General features: G+C 33.0%; 2 long non-coding RNA genes across 12 annotated transcripts in view; both read right to left on the minus strand.

Moving 5' to 3' along the window:
* LOC137489241 (uncharacterized) overlaps window positions 1-18,778 on the minus strand; it is a 327,340-nt gene that overhangs the window by 257,183 nt on the left and 51,379 nt on the right. The window lies entirely within an intron of this gene.
* Window positions 16,351-17,275, minus strand: LOC147831061 (uncharacterized). Its single transcript, XR_015525009.1, has 2 exons — window positions 17,211-17,275; window positions 16,351-17,090 (listed from the first exon to the last, which is right to left on the minus strand). It is a non-coding gene; the product is annotated as an uncharacterized LOC147831061 (long non-coding RNA).

The following is an 18,778-nucleotide window of genomic DNA, read 5'->3' on the forward strand; positions in this document are numbered from 1 at the left end:
CAACTAGGGGTCGCCACAGGGGAATGAACCACCAACTTATCCAGCATATGTTTTACGCAGCCCTTCCAGCCACAACCCAACACTGAGAAAAAGCCAAACACACTCGTTCACTCACATCATGTTTTACGCTACATTCATTCTGTCATGGCGGGGCGCCACACCAAAATTCCTCCCGCCACGGCTACATTACAGCTTCTCATTCAAAACATTCAGTCATTGTTGTTGTTGTTTCTTAATAGCGGGTTAAAATCGCAGCAAAACACATTAAAAGGTAAGTGAATTATAACAGCGCAAACTTTTCTGTAACTGTAGTAGTGCTGTTCTTTATTTGTTTACCCTTTAAGGCACAGGTGTCAAACTCAGTTCCAAAAGGGCCGCAGCTCTGCACAGTTTGGTTCCAAACCTAATTAAACACACCTGATCAAACTAATTGAGTCCTTCAGGCTTGTTTGAAACCTACAGGTAAGTGTGTTGGAGCAGGGTTGGAACTAAACTGTGCAGGGCTTCGGCCCTCCAGGAATTGAGTTTGACACCCCTGCTTTAAGGTGACGTGCTGACTGACTGACTGACTGACTGACTGACAGGTGCGTGACGCTTGAGGCTAGCAATCACGACGTAGCTTTTAGTTAAGATGAACACAGTTTCCATAATTATATTTTATTTATAGATAAAGGTCTGTGGTTCTGTATACAATGACTTTATTTTGCTGGAGTTTATTGCCGTTTCACTTTACTTCAGGACACATTAATGGCGCTCTGGAGGTCTATTGGAGACATTCAGAAATATTCCTAATGTAATAAACGTTGGAGACATACTCGTTACGCAAACGCACTAAATTACACTTCAGCAGTGTCTATTTGAGAGCGCACAAGAATATCTGAGCTTGAGCAGCGTATATTTGAGGGGGAGTGCAAAAAGTTTTGTGCAGGAACAGAGGATATCGGTGCGCAAGCAAAGATGCTCGTATTGCATAAATGCTATCTTGACTTGTAATACTGTACTCATGACATTTATTCATTTGTCATTGAAATAACGCCATAGGTAGTTGCTAGATTTGTGTACAAGACCTACCGCCACAGCTTGAAATATTCCTAGAGGAAACACTGCACATACTCTATGGCCAATTCAGCTTGTTCAATTTACCTATACTGCATGTCTTAGGACTTGTGGGGGAAACCAGAGCGAAGCTAAAACAAATTTTAGAAAGAAAATAAATGTGTTATGTGCATTCTGAATAAATCCTTTGTTAAATTTGTATAAAGGCTTCTGATTGGTCTGCATTGTTAAATCTATTAGCATATCAATTGGTTTTCTGTGCTTTCTATCTATTTAAACAGGCTTTATTGTTTTTAACAACTTAAAAACAATTTTTTTGCTTACACGGACTCATTTTTAAAGGTAAAGAACATGTAGTAATTAAAAAGCAAGTCCTACTAACTGATGTCATGAAATCAATGAAACAACAAATAAAGAATAATCAGCCTGATCTCATTATTATATGATAGTAATTTTTACACACAAAAAGGCAAAACCCTGGAAGTGACTATCAGATCAGCTGTGAAAATATAGTTTATGTCCTGAAAATTTAAGACGGCAAAGGCTGACAACACCACATCGATGAGACAACAGTCCATATTTTTGATATGGTTAGATATATAGAAATGTATTAATTCTCAATTTTCCAATTTGGATTCCACAAAAAAGTTAAATAATCTATATTTTTATTTTCTTCTATTACTACTTATCTAATTCATCGCTAACACATGAAAATGTAACCAAAAAATTGTTTGGTTGGCACAGTGGAAATATATAACTTGCCATTTCTTAAAATAAATCAATTACAACCAAATTAAAAATGTACTTGTAAAAATTACAACCAATTTCAGAAAAATATTACGAATTTACTTTGTGGACATCAGAGGATTGTGAAGACGGTATTTAACTCTATGATGTTTCTTGTCTAACAATAAATAAAAGCCTAAAAACACTTCAAACTTCATGAAATACAGATATGAGCAAACACCTAATATTGCAGAAAATTCAAGTGATTTGCATTGATTCCATTGGTAGTTAAAAGCAGCATTGACCATTTCAAAGCTCTTTAATTCTTTCTCAGCCTCTTGAATCATTTTCTCTCAGTTCAGTCTCTGGCCTCCCAGTCTTCAAAACAGTCTCGTTCTCCCACCAGCATCATAAATTAAAGACCAGCACTGGTCTTCACAGCAGCTGATGTAATTAAGCATGTCTTCCTCACACTTCTCCTACAAGGCTTCTCTTTGTTCTCCAACAGAGCATCTAAAGCTTTCCTTTTAGTCATGAGCCATCTAAACGGGAGTGAATCTTATCCTTCATAAATGCTGTGACAAGCTCACCTTATTTTAACTATGTAAGATATGATAATATGAACCCTCCGTCAAAGGAGCATCATGGGAAGCAGTTGTACCGAGTTTCATTTAGGATTTTTCTCTCTTAAAGTCATTTCGTGTGCATGATACTACTCATAAATCAGATGCTAAATTTCAAGCCGTTCATCATTCAAACAAAAAAAATATCACTATGAGAAGTGTTGTGTTAGTGTTCTCATAAGAAAAATAAAGAATAATCTCTCAATGGTGGAGAAATTTTTTATTTTAATCTAATGTATTATCTTTAAGCTGTCATTATTATTTAATTATTATAATTTCTATCAATTATTATTTTTTATCTGTTTGTTTATTTTTCTGTGATTGTAAACATTATAAGTAAATGTGAATACTATGTTTGTAAAAACTTTGATAAAAACAAAAAGGAAATGTGCACTGATATAAAAAAAATAAATAAATAAAAATAATAGTAAAATAAAAACAAATATATGCATATGTATGTGTGTATGTATTTATGTATGTATGTATGTATGTATGTATGTATATATGTGTGTGTGTGTGTGTGTGTGTGTGTGTGTGTGTGTGTGTGTGTGTGTGTGTGTGTGTATATATATATATATATATATATATATATATACAGTATGTCTGATAATATTTTTATTTTTAATATATTTAATATTTTTTTTCCGGAGAAAGTCTTTCATTTTTTAAACACCATTTTAAGTACATAACTATTAGCCTCTTTAAGCTATATATTTTTTCGATAGTCTACAGAACAAACCATCATTATACAATAACTTGCCTAATTACCATAACTTGCCTAGTTAACCTAAATAACCTAGTTAAGCCTTTAAATGTCACGTTAAGCTGTATAGAAGTGTCTTGAAAAATATCTCCTAAAATATTATTTACTGTCATCATGGCAAAGATTAAAAAAAAATCTGGCATTACAAATGACTTATTAAAACTATTATGATTAGAATTGTGTTGAAAAAAATATTCGCTAAACAAATATCAGGGAAAAAATAAACAGGGGAGATAATAATTCAGGGGGACTAATAATTTTGTAATTAAAATAATTTTATTTAAGCACTGGCTTAAAAAAGTGTTGCCTCACAGCAAGAAGGTCGCTGGGTCGCTGGTTCGATCCTCGGCTCAGTTGGCGTTTCTGAGTAGAGTTTGCATGTTCTCCCTGAAGAAGAAGAAGAAGAAGAAGAAGCGAAATGACCTGCCATCTTATCCAGCATATGTTTTATGCAGTGGATGCCCTTCTAGCTGCAACCCATCACTGGCAAACACCCATACACTTACATTCATTCACACACATACACTATTGACAATTTAGCTCACCCAATCCACCTATTGTGCATGTCTTTGGACTTTTAGGGGAAACCGGAGCATGTGGAGAAAACCCACACGAACATAGGGAGAACATGCAAACTCCACACAGAAATGTCAACTGACCCAGTCGAGGCTCGAAGCAGCAAAGTTCTTGCTGTGAGGGGATCGTGCTACCCACTGCACCACGGTGACGTCCTTTACATTTTTATGTCGTTTTAAAATAATGATAATAATAATAATAATAATAATAAGTATAAGGTTTATATTTTAAAATCTATTTATACAACACATGAAAATATGTAGCAAAAAAGTTTTTGTGACAACATTTTTTCAAATCTGTTTTATTGTTTATGTTGTTTCAAAATAATTATAATAATGTCAATATGTACAAGAAAAAATTACATTTAAAACATTTTAAATATATCACTAATAACACAATATGCAGATTTTTTACAATTATTTTTGTATTCTGTTTCAATTTATATGTTGTTTCAAAATATTAATATTAATAATAATAATAATAATAATAATAATAATAATAATAATAATAATAATAATTAATAAGTATAAGGTTTATATTTTAAAATCTCTTCATATACAACAAATGAAAATATTATATAAAAATATGATCATATCAACAAAATGAACAAAACAAAACTAACAACAAAATGTAAATATTTAATTCTGTTTCAATTTATATGTTGCTTCAAAATAATAATAATAATAATAATAATAAAATACAATTTTAATAATTAGAAGAAAATTGAATATTTTACATTTTAAAATTTAATTATACAACACATGAAAATGAGTAGCAAATATGTTTTTGGTAAAGTAATAATTTCAGCAAAACTACAAAACAGATAATAAATATTTTTTTTAAAAAGCCAGGAAAAAGAATGCATATGTACACAGCACCACTAACGCTATAAAAAAAAAATATATATATATATATATATATATATATATATAAATATATATATATATATATATATATAAATATATATATATATATATATAAATATATATAATATATATATATATATATATATATATATATATATATATATATATATATATATATATATATATATATATATATATATATATATATATAAATAAATAAATGAACCTCAATATGTATACAAGGTACGCGTGATCTGTTGTTCTGTCTGGATTTGCTGCATTGCATTCTGAAAGTCATTGTCTTGTTAAAGGCTAGCCTTAAAGCACTTCTAATTTCCACGGTCTACCTATGCCTCCTATTGGCCTGTTTCATTCAGTCACCCTACACTGCATGCTGAGCTCAATCTAAGAGAGCAGAAAGTCGGGGAAAAATAAAGGTAGAGGGGAGGGAGGGGGCAAGAGGAGAGGGAGATGAGGTTAAGAGAGAAAGAGAGAAAGAATGATATCTTATGAATGTTGACCACTGTCTCCTTACATAAATCTGCACATTAAGTACAATAAATGAGGCTTTTGCCGCTGAGACCTGGAGAATGGAGGCTGATTCAGTAATGTCATTTAAAAGCATTCACATCAGAGGAGATGGCGGACTCAGATTAGGGAGACCCAGTTATCATCAGGCGTGGTGTGTCGCACTCAGGCCAGTGAATGATAGCTCCCAAATACAGCAAAACATGATGAGACAAGCCACACTTCGCTTTTAAATTACCCTCACATCAGCGTTTGTCTTCTTGGGATTGAAATTTCTGCATGTCTTATGGTTAAAAGAAACAGGAAAAGTGACCCAATGTTGATTGCTATCAAATATAGGTCCACAAATTTATGAGAAGAACACAAAGAAAAAAAGACATTATTACTAAAGACAATATTGTAGGCTTTTAAAGTAAAATGGAAAAACAATATAATTTATTATTTTTATTATTTGAAACAAACATTTTAAAAATTATATCGTTATATAAAGACGGCTGAAAAAAACTCAAAAAAATAAATAAATTATAAATAAAAATAATTTTTAAGTTAGAATTAAAACATCACTGGAACATATTTTACAAAATAATACTATTTTTTATTTCTGTTTTTTGCTGTTTCTATTTTTAATAAATTGTGTTAACTTTAATGTTATTTGCTATTCCTTTGTAATTCAATACAAGCAACTGTAAGTGTACAAAGGTTTTTACATATTGCTTCACTGTACATCCACAAAACATAAAAATAATTATAATAATGTCAAATCACTGTACAAATAATTACAATAATAATAAAAAAACTATGTAAAAACATTACAGTTTAACAATTTTTAAAGTAACTGCACTCTTGATAATTGAATACAGAATTTTATTAACGTGCATTCCATTCTGAAAGTTATGAAATAGAGTTTAGATACGTATACTATATAAAATTTGACCTTAAACTCACAGTAAATTACTGGATGATCATTGCACTACTTTCACAGTAAAATATTGTATGTAAATTCACAGCAAGTTACTATTAGGTAGTTCACAGTAATTTACAGTGATTTTCTTGAATTAAATTACTGTGATATTACAGCCATATAGTGTAACTTCACAATAGCAAAGTCCAATACTGTGATTTCACAGTATCATCTTGTAAAATAATTACATTTCAGTGTGAAGCAGGTTTTTCTCGGCTACTCATTCTGACATTTACCCAGACTTTGAAATCATTTTGGGTGTTTAACAGTGTTTGGTTTCATGAATAATTACTTTTGTTCCATTTTATTACATTTTAGCACAAAGTTATGTTCATTAAAAATTATTTCACATTTACATATTAATCTTATAAAATGAAATAAAGGTGCACTTAAAAATGAAACAGGATGTTTTTCTATCAAGTTGTTTTGTTTTTTTTTTTTTTGAAGATGGAACAAGGTTGTTTTTGGGGCTGCAATAACATTCTGTTATTTCTAAAAATCAAAAAAGTGCCAATATTAGCATAAATGTTTGTTTGTAATAATGTCCATATTGAATGAAATAAAAAGAGTTTGAATTACTACAACTAACATGCAAAAGATATAGTCCTTTTACAGTAATTTGCTGTAATCATGCTACCTGCCTTAATTTCACAATAAAATTATGAATACAATGCATTACTGTGAATTTTTACAGTTAAATCCTGTAAAGTGATACTAATGTATTTTATTGTAAATAATTACAATAACATGAAAATCTGTAATTTTTTACAGTGTATATATATCTGGTTAGCCACAAAATGATTTTTAAAAAAAGTTTCAACTGGACTTCGGAACATTTATTTTTGATGGATCATGTGACACTAAAGACTGAGGTAATGTCTGCTGGAGACTCCATTTCCCCATCACAGAAATAGGCCGCAATACACACACACACAAAAAAAAAAACATATTTAAAATATGAAATATGAAACAATTTGTGTCTAAAATGCATCTTGCCTCAAAAAAAAAAAAAAAAACTATCAAGTATGCCACATAAAAAAAGAAAATCTGAGAAGTTAACAGTTTAAAGACTTTATAGGGATGCTCCGATCGATCGGCCGGAGATTGATATCGGCTGATAATCACATTTCATGACACGATCGGTACTTGCCAATCTGGCCGATTTCATAAACTGATTGCAAGTGTTTGTTTATGAGTTTACACACAGAGCAAGTGGTACGTGCGCTCATCAGCAGCACTACAACACATGAAGAGGTAAATGATGTGTGCAGATGTGAGTGATCTCTGCGCTCTCAACATAGCAGCTGTCTGGATCTTCATCATTCTGCTGCTATCAAAAGATGAGCAAAACACTAAACCCTGGCTCTAAATATTAGAGAAAAAAAAAGTACAACTTTAATATATTTAATAATATAACTTATCGTAATATACTTGTTGCAGTAAACTGCCTATTTTCTTTTAGAAAAGAAGAAGTAATAGATTTATAGGTGTGCTTATGCATTAAATATGTGCTACAAACTTTTTCTACATTGTGACATGTTGAATTCTTCTTTCATCAATTGGAATGTTTCCAAAAAATGTCTGTTTTATCTATAGTTTTCCATACAGCTGCTTCAACCATTACACTAAATAGTTATAACAGTTATATACATTCTTAATTAATGAGAGATCTCCACTTTATCATACCTGGAGGGAAAATGTGCTTTATGCAATTGCAAATTTATATAATGCTTGAAGCATCAGAATTGGTATTGGCCGATCCGCATGATAGGGAATCTGAACTCAACATCGGCTGCAAAAACCCTGATCAGAGCATCCCCAAATACTATTAAATTAATAGTTTAATTTAATTGAATCATAATCATTAAGTAAAGTTACCAGCTCATTTCCCAACAGGAAATGGATTTCTAATACAACACATTTCAGCCTTTGTTTCATATCGCTTGTGAAGCAATATGCACATTCCAGATGAACCCTTTGAATTAAACTAAAACACAAGACTATTTTGAGCTCCATACATAACCAGCGAGGACACTAGACCAGTGTGAAGAATCACCAAACGCACAAGCATTCAGCATTAGGGCCGAAACCCTGTGCATTAGTATAGTAATAAATATTGATGCACACTAAGAATGACAGCATAAATGTGTGGAATCAGAGGGATTAGAATGTTTGAAGAAATGAAGCATGTAATGACGCTAGATTCACCTCCATTATTTTCAGCCTGCCACAATTCCTCCATTACTTCACTTAAGAGGCCACATCAAAGATGCAGCTGACGCCTTTGAAGCATGTATCGGAAACTGAACTCTCAATGGCCCCATTTTACAAAGCTTGACTCCGGGATCCCACCAAGTTCCAAGAAGCATATGACCCTCCCATTAGGCGGCACACAAAAAAAGGGTCAGGCACCATTTTTGCATTTACAATACAAGAAACTTTTTTGGGGGGGAGAAAATTCCCCCACAAACCCCTGTGCATTTCCATTGGTAATGAGTAGAGCGTTTGTGACTCTTTTTGCAGGGGCGATAATTAATGTCCTTCTTCAAAGGGGGTTCAGTTTAAATGCTCATCTGTGCTAAATCCTGCTTTTTTTTTAAAAGAGTAATCCTTCTATTGTTGAACCTGAAAAGAAGGTGAAAGTCAACGAAGCACTGAAGTGGCAAGAGACGGAAAAATTGGAAGTCATAAGAAATCAAGACCAATCGGATTCCCCGTTGACCCGCAGAAGTTAGGATTCCACACGGCGTGTGCCAACCAAACCAAAGTAAAACTTCGAGGTTGATAAGCTAAAGTGTATTGAATTTGGTAAGAGTTAGTCGATGGTTTCTAGCCCCTGGGTGGTGGTTTATGGTAATGTTAGTATCAATACAAACAAAGGCCATACAGCTGTACAAAGCACATCAAGGAAATGAAAGACAAGGCTGCCTCTGTCAGTGCAGTGTACAATAAAAGAGGGATTTAAAGGCAGGCCGGCCGATCACTGGGGAGCAACAAAATGAATGAACTGTAGAAATGCTCCGAGTTGATCCTTTTCACTAGCGGTTTAGGGACTAGCTAATGGTCGAGGATGGAAAATATATAACCCAGACACGTTCAGGCATCGCAAAGGTCAGGACAGGGTGAAGCCGAGGAGACGGCGTGATAGGGATCCTGTCATAAAACGCAGTTATTGAGAGAATAAGTGATGAATTTCTGTACCCCATTAGATAAAACATTTCTGATTAGGACGCCGTCGTCAGCCATCAGGTGAGAAATTTATATAGGGGTCAAATTTGAAGCGCAATCAATATGCTGTTTGAATTATTTAATGACAATTAAATGAAGGACGGAGGGCTTCAAGGTGAGAACAAGCACTCATTTATGAAAGATATGTTGTGGATTTGAAAAAAGAAGAAGTATAAATGCATTTTTAAGCTATGAAATGGAGCATAAACAAAAACAGAACAATTTGAAAACATTTTGAACAATCCTGTACATCAATTATGAAAATGAAAATAAACATCCTTGTGTTGACGTTACAGTATTAAATTCTTAAGACCGCTCTGGTGAAGAAACACAAAGAGATTGGAGCACTTGATCCATATGAAGGGTTTATGACAAAGCTCTATTATCCACATAAACCCTTTCTTTTGTCCATTTTAGAATGTCCTCGTTACTAAAATCTGGAAAAATAAACATAGCATTTATGCTGATGGCTTGAAATTACAATAACTAAGAGCTTAAAAACCTACAGACGCTCAATAAAAGCTCCTTACAAGCTCTGTGTTATGCTATGTTTCTACTGTGTTTGTCTATTCAAAACTGCTCATCTTGTTTCACTTCCCTCATTCTCATTCGCTTCTTTCTATAGGTCTTTCTCTTGAATTATACGCAAATTACACCTAAACGCAATAAAAAGGTCATCTGAAATGGCTGTTTTTAAGATTGAATCGTGAATTTCAAGGACCTCTGAACGCAAGCTGCCATTATGCTCCAATTCTCAGCTTATTTCCCAGATATACATCTCTACATCTCCTGACCTGTATTCAAAATTCATAATTTCACAAGTGACATAAGCATGGCTTGGACATCTGAGAAGTGAAGGCTTATTCCTGACCCGGTCTCTATGGCAACCCAGTGCTGACTAGTATCTGTCAGCTTCTGACAATGAGGAGAAATGTTGTGCGTCCGGCTGTCTTTGTTTAGCAGTGATTGCATGTAAACTAACAGGTGAGAACTAAATATGATTTTATGATTAAAATTAACACATTTTAAGCTCATTTCAAACCCATATATGCATTTACTGTAATGAACATTATAAATTAATTTAAATTTTAAGGTATATTGTTATAAAGCATTGTAGTGCAATTCAAATTGGTTCCAAAAATAGTATAATATATGAGAAAATAGATAACATTTGATTATATATTTCAGGAGGGGGGGGGAAATCAATGGATTTGGCTTGCTTTTTATACAGGCTATCATACGGCAATTCATAATTATTTACCAACCTGGAGTCCTAGAATTAGCATTTTGATTTATACTGACCCTGTTCAGGTTCAGGTCAATATCACTTCCATTTCTAAATCAATCCAGGAGATGCACTGAAAATGAATTGACTGCTGAATTCCCATTTGGTTCCCATATACATGTTCAAAAAAATGATCAGAGTTCACCTCTTGAATGCAATTTACCTGTTTTCTAAATCTCTTGCCGACTCCTTTGTGAAATAAATAAAGCTAAGTTTGTTTTAGTATCACAACTGTATTAGTCATTTGAAGTGATTCTATTTTTACCTATTTTTGTTACGTTTTAATTATAGTCAACCATTTTTGCTATAATTTTTTTAACGCGTATATATGTAGATTTGATTCATTTTAGCAGTTTTATTTTAGTTATACTAAATAAAATTGTGAAACATTACCTTGGCTGCTATCTAAAATCAAGTTTATTAATTTTATTATTAACTATTTTAGGCATTTGAAGTGATTCTTTTTTTTTTTAGTCAAGCTTTGACTGATTTTGTTATAATTTTTAGCATTTTTAAATGTGTGTAAATATGTAGATTTTATTCATTTTTTGTCATATTATTTTATTTAAGCTAAATTAAAATCCAATTTATTAATTTTAGTATCAAAACTATTTTAGTAGTTTGAACTGATTTTATTTTTTATTTTATTTTAATTTAAGTCAATCTTTTACTGATTTTGATATAATTTTTATTATTTTTCACATCTGTATATACACTCAATATATATATATATATTTTGCTTGTTCAAACTAATTTAAAATGAGCTAAAACAACACAATTCTTGAGATTTCATTGTGACTTTATGTTCAATTTACATACATTTGCTAAAAGTGTTAAGTTACTTAATTTGTGTTAGGACATTGTGAACGAATTGTGTGGAGCCCTGCATTTTTTACAGTGTATGCAGATTTGATTCATTTTTAGTAGTTTTATTTTGGTTAAACTAGATTAAAATGTGAATTAATTCCTTGGCTGCTAGCTGAAATCACGATATTTCACTTTATTGTTAACTATTTAAGTAGTTTGAAGTGATTCTATTTTTTTATTTTAATTGAATTTTAGTCAAGCTTTGACTGATTTTGTTATAATTTTTTAAACATGTATATGTGTAGACTTGATTCATTTTAGTAGCTTTATTTCAGTTAAACTAAATTACAATGATAAACATTTCTTTGGCTGCTAGCTGAAATCAATTATTCAACCAATCAATTATTATTATTTTAGTATCACAACTACTTTAGTAAAGTGATTTTATATTTTATTTCATTTTAATTTCAGTCCCAATTTAATGGATTTTGATATTTTTAGCATTTTGAAATGTGTGTGTGTGTGTGTGTGTGTGTGTGTGTGTGTGTGTGTGTGTGTGTGTGTGTGTGTGTGTGTGTGTGTGTGTGTGTGTGTGTGTGTTTGCGCGTGTATGTGTATATATATATATATATATATATATATATATATATATATATATATATATATATATATATATATATATATATATATATATATATGTATATATATGTATATATATATATATATATATGTATATATATATGTATATATATATGTATATGTGTATATATATATATATATATAAATATATATATATATATATATATATATATATATATATATATATATATATATATATATATATATATATTGAATTAATGTTTAGCCGTCTTAGTATAAAAACTATTTTAGTAGTTTGAACTGGTTATTTTTTATTTTATTTTTAGTCAAGCTTTGACTGATTTTACTATAATTTTTTATCATTTTTTTAAAATGTTTGTGTAGATTTGATTTATTTTAGTAGTTTTAATTTTTTGGTTTTCACTTTTAAAGTAGTTTAAAAATTGACACTGTGACACTGTTCTTTTATTGATTTTTGTAGTTTAAAACAGTTTTATAGTTTTATTCACGCTCATTTTAGATTTAATTTATATTTAGATCCTACTGTTTAAATGAAAAGAAAATGAGAATTATTTCCTTGACATTCACATAGCTGAATGAAAAAATATACATTTCATTTCTTTAAATATAGTTTAAATTCACTAAATATCGTTTTGTGGCATTAATAAACAATAATAATATAGATAAATTATATAAAGCATATTAATATACAAACATAATAGAGTATGAGATCCTCATAGTGTCATTAACTTTTGTAAAATTAGAACTTCAAAACAAAGCTATAAATTATAAATAAAGATTTCTCTAAATTCGTTAACATCATCAACGGCTAAGAAAAGAAGAAATGGGGCACAAGGAACAAAAGAAAAATCCCTTTCATGCTTCTTTGTAATTCACACAAATTGTAAAAGCTGACCACCAGTACTTGTAAAAGCAATCTGGCAACCCTCTTTCATTTCTCAATCCTCTAGCAGTATTAGCCATACTGGTAAAGGTCACATGATAAATGACTGACAAACAAATCACACCATATTAGCTTGTAGCTTTGTTATCAGCCGTCGGCAGAGATAACAGAAAAATGAAGCCTCTCTCGAATAATTCGCCTGTGTTTTTTTGCCTGCTCTGCAGTCTAAATCAGAGGGAAAGGAGGGAGGGCAAAAACAAGAATCTGGCGGTGGCTGTTTGTCTCCACGCCTGACAGTGGGAGAGCAATAATACGCATTAATGATGGTGCGTGTGCGAGTCTATGCAGCCAGGAGCAGTCAGTCACATTGGCTCCCAGGAGGTGCCAGTGAGCTGGGGTACATTTACACACACACACACACACACACACACACACACACACTGTGCCCTCCACTAACACTGGCACTCTCTGTAAATATGAGCAAAGAAGAAAAAAAATATTTTGCTCAAAATATTAACAAACAAAAAAGAAAGAACTAAAGAGGCTTGAGTTTGTTTTTAGATGAGAGTTATTTATAATCATATATATCTTTTGATTTTATAGTTATGTCTTGTTGGAATTGTCTAGGAAATAGTTCTAGAAAATGATCTGTAAAAAAAGTGGAAACTAGTTGAATCTTTGCCTCCTGGGTTGTTCATTTCTCAACCAGTTTTTTGTGTGTTTGGTTTACATTGTCCAGTTTTGTATATGAATGGTCAAATTTTTGTGACTACTGGTCATCTGATCGAAAACCCATCAATCAGATAAAAGCTAGTAACAAGAAATGATTGAGGTCCAACAGTATATGCAAATGATTAGATTTAATGATTACCACAGATTAGAGCTGCACGATACTGAAAAAATCTAACATTGCGATATTTTCTTACTCTTCAATAAATATTGCGATATGACCAATAGAGATGTGAATATCTGCATAAACTCTAATAAACAAACTAAAAACATAGATGAATACAATAAGAAATAAATTGCAATTGAAATAAACAGTGTTTAATCGTTTTCCGAGTCAAACGGCATTTAGGTACAGTAATTAAAAAATAAAAATAATAGTAATTTAATATAATTCATAAATAAATATAATCATAGTAATAATAAATAATTCAATAAAATTAATTGCTATAAATGTTATTAATGGTAGAATATCTTATTCCTGAATGCTTTTAAAATCCTCATGCAGTAACAGGTCTCAAAATCACAGGCAAATGATCAATTATAATACAGACTCAACATTGCATACCTTGCGACGTGACTATTGCGAATGATCACATTGTGATATCACCGCTAAAACAATATATTGTGCTGCCCTACAACAGATATTATTTCAGCATAAATGTTGGGATTTAATTTATAGAGCCCCCACTAATATTGGAACATGAGCAAAGGTGGCTGTGAAAAAAAAAGTGTCTTTATTGTTTAACCTTTTGATATTTTGCTTAAAATATCAAGAAAAAACTGAAAACACTTGAGTTTGTTTTTGTTTGAGAGTAAATGCTTTTTTCCTTAAAACAGGTTGTTGTGATGTACAGTAAGTGATGGCAGATTGTAGTTTTGGGACCCCAAGACTCAACTAAATTCAACAATTTGGGGGGGTTTTTTGGCCATTGCACTGGGAAAAGATAGACACTCTTCCTTTCTCAAGGCTGATTTGTAAAAGCATATTCTGATTGAAATGTTCAAATTATTGTCCAGATGATTGAAATGGACATTTTTAGTGTTTTTTAACTTTTTCTTAAAGCCACTTTCCATTTTGTGTAGCTCTATAACCTTCTGAAATCATCTGAAATCACAGCTCTGTTCTTTGGTTTTACCCACTGTGGTGTGTGTGTGTGTGTGTGTGTGTGTGTGTGTGTGTGTGTGTGTGTGTGTGTGTGTGTGTGTGTGTGTGTGTGTGTGTGTGTGTGTCACTTTTATATAAACTGGAAATCTCTCCAACATTAGGAATTGTTCTATTTTTTAGACATTTTAAAATTTTTGAATATTTTCATTCTTTTTTTTTATATGTAATCTTTTTGAAAGTGCTTTGAGAAAGTTTTAAAAGGCGCTATATTAAATGCACTGTTATTGTTATCATTATAATTATACTCCTATGAAACTGTCCTTTTTCTAGTCAACCAAGTGTACTAAAAATTAGAAATTAGAAATTAGAAAAATTAGAGAACTTACTTCAAAAACGTTTTGGCGTGTGAGTTCACAGGGGTGCCAATAATTGTGACACACTGCTATATATTTAAGAAAACTGATGAAACCGTGGTTGCAATTATTCTCAATAAAAGCATTAAGGGGCAGCATGGTGGCTCAGTGGTTAACACTGTCACACCATTGCAAGAAGGTCGCTGGTTGGAATCCCGGCTCGGTCAGTTAGCATTTCTGTGTGAAGTTTGCACATGTTTCTCCCTGTATTCCCGTGTGTTTCCTCCGGGTGCTTTGGTTTCCTCCATAGGCAGTATAGGAGAATTTAATAAACTAAATTGGAAATAGTGTACGAGTGTGTTTGTAAATTAGTGTGTATGGTTGTTTGCCAGTACTGGGTTGCAGCTAGAGGAGAATATGCTGCGTAAAACATATGCTGGAATAGTTGGTGGTTCATTCTGCTGTGGCTTCCTCTGAAATAGCTGAAGGAAAATGAAGAGTAATAATACGGTTTTGCTAATATTTTAAATACAAAGGGAGAAGGTTAAACAATAAAAACATTTTCACAGCCTCTTTTGCTTGTATATACCAAGAAAGGCAATATTAGTGGAGGCCTCTGAATATATAGTTCCTGGAGACCCCCAAGGTGAGGGTGACCACTGTCCCGCTCCCCTGTCTGTCCATTCAGTCAGTCAAATCAACATTTTCCAAAAGACTCTGTCGGTTTAAGAATTGCAAAGGCGCGTGGAGAGAAGCGGGAAGAAATTTGGAAATAGCAGTTCAGAAACAATCAAGGCGAATTTCAAACGGATTAGCCTGGGAGGTTCTGGGCACGAGTTTGATGCTATCTCAACTTTCCAACTGAAAAGTCATCACACATCCAGGAAAAATCAATCACGTCTCCTCCAGGATGAGAAAAGTAATATGAAAAACAAGTGCAATGGCTGCCGTCTGCGCAACACAAAACTGTTCTGCTCCGAAATGAATTGCCATAGATATTTCCTTCCCCTGCTTCCTGCTTTTTATTTGTGTTCCCCGTCAGGCTGTTCTCATTTCTTGGTTGTACTTTTTGTAGTTGTGAATGCAGAGGGGGGGAAAAAAAGTTTAGCGGAGAAAATTTGCTTGCTTTAGGAAGCAGCGTAATATTGCGAAAGCTAATCTAATGGTTACTTACAGACAACAAAAGGACAAATGAAGACGACAAACAATTTCTACTGAATGGAATTGCATGCTTTGTCTCTTTTTATGTAGTATTAATTTACTTTTGAAAGAAACTCAAGCTCTACTCTATATTCACATGCAATAACTGATTAAATGGGACAGTAAAACATTTGATTTGTAAAGAAATTAAAATAAAATACTACAGTTTCTATTAAAAAACGATAACAAAACAATATATGACCTTTTCCAAAAACACTGCAGAAAAACAGTTTCATCATATTTCTAAGGAAACATTTTTCATTACTGATATAGTGCAAAATCTGAAAGATTCTATAATTAATTTGTATGCTTGAAATTGAGTAAAAGACAGGTGGCAGCAAAGACAAAACATGTTGCAAAAGACTTTCAAGACAATTCATATAAATACACTTTCTATTTCTATCACAGAAACAATGGAAAAAAATTATTTCCACCCAAATTAAGCAGAAAAAACTGTTGATTTCTGAAACAGTGTGTCATAAAGTGTCACAATATTGCAGTTTCTACTGTATTTGCAATCAAATTAAAGCAGACTTGGTGAGAATAAGCCTCTTTAAACTTTTGAACAGCAATAGCATACACACAATTCAGATTTTCCTTCCCATCGCATCATTGCAGGTGATTTCAAGCAATGTTTCTTGCCCTGAAATTACCTGGTAGCAACTTCTCCATGCTTCTTCCTATCCGTCTTAAACCTGACAGCATCTTTAAACATGGATTTGAGTGTTAGCGGGCCGGTTTGGGCGCTTTGGGTTATCCACTCCAACTCATGGACATGACCTGAGTGGGAGAGGAAGAGATTATGGCAGAATGAGCGAGGGAGAGGGCGCTCGGGGCCCGGGCTCCCTCACATGAAGCTTTCATTACATGAAGGCCGATCCACAGAGAAACCTGATTTACCATGGGACTGTGTTCCTGCACCAGAAAGCCAGTGCTCCTGTCAACCTCCATACTGCTAGCTCTTACTGTAGATAGATGGAGAGAAGGAAAAAAGTAGTGATGCACCAATCTTGGTCTGTCATGGACGATTTTAAGGGCAGATTTTGTTTATAAGCAAAATCTATTTCGATAACCTTTTTTTTACATAAAAAATTTATTCGATTATTATTTCAAAATATTTGACAAAAAATAATAATTTGACAAACTGTAAAATTTGCATGAAAATGCATGCGCATTAAAAACTGTAGACAGGCTGAATAAAAATGCAAATTCACTCACTGTCTGTAAGTGGCATTTATAAAACTGAAGGAATTACAGCATTTCCATCGTTAGTGCTTTAAACAAAGCAGCTATATTCAAATATGGCTGCGTCCAATACTGCCATACTATTAGGTATGCTAAAAACAGTATGGGAGCCGAGTAGTTTGTCCGAATTCATAGAATTTGAAAAATAGTATAAAAAGATTTTCCTGGATGACCTACTACTTCCAGCGAGATTTTGAAGTGTGTACATGCGATGCAAGCTTTGTTATCCCATGATGTACCGCAAGAGAATTCATAAATGGGAGTGAAGCGACACAACTGACGTGGGTAGGTCACGCGATCATGACAAAATGGCTGATGTAGTATGTCCAAATTCCCTTCATACTACTCACATTCATACTGTATAGAACATACTGTAAATTCAGTACCTACTGAGTAGTAGGCAATTTCGTACGCAGACAATAACTATACAAAGACAGTTTTCCAGCATTACTATGAATGGGTAAAAGTGCAATGCTCAGTCATTCATTTTCTTTTCGGCTTAGTTCCTGTATTATTCAGGGGTCGCCACAGCTGAATGAAACGGCAGCTTATCCAGCATATGTTTTACACAGCGCATGCCCCTCCATCTGCAACCTAACATTGGGAAACACCCATACACTCCTGCATTCACACACACACTATGGCCAATTTAGCTTATTCAATTCACCTATGTCTTTGGACTGTGGGGAAACTGGAGCACCCAGAGGAAACCCATGCAAACACAGGGAGAACATGCAAACTCCACACAGAAATGTCAACTGACCAAGCGACCAAACTGACTCTAACCAGCGACCTTCTTGCTGTGAGGTAATTGTGCTACCCACTGCATCACCGTGACACCCAAGTGCAATGCTCATTATGGCAAATCAAAAATAGCCAATTTTCTTCATAGCCACACGGTTCTGTGAGTAAGGAGTCTGCTGTACAGATTCATTTGTTTATTACAAAAACCTCTGTTTTTGTAACTGTTGTGTGCCTGTGTTAATATTGACAGGAGAAAAGACATCCCGGTGCATCCTATCACATATTGTGCCCTTCCAGAGTCATCCACCGGTCTTTGCTCAGGTTTTGTCTCTGTTCTTTCAGTGTTTGTAACCACGTCCTCTTGTTACCATTGAAATAGCCATAAAGGAGATTGTTGTCATTCCAGTCCTTGCACATGTGCAGTAAACTGGAAACAATTTGTTTTAAATGTAATTAGGGCTCAAGTTCAATTCAGTTCT

This window comes from Danio rerio, chromosome 24 (genome assembly GCF_052040795.2).
Source record: "Danio rerio strain M-AB ecotype USA chromosome 24, GRCz13ab, whole genome shotgun sequence".
Lineage (NCBI taxonomy): Eukaryota > Metazoa > Chordata > Actinopteri > Cypriniformes > Danionidae > Danio > Danio rerio.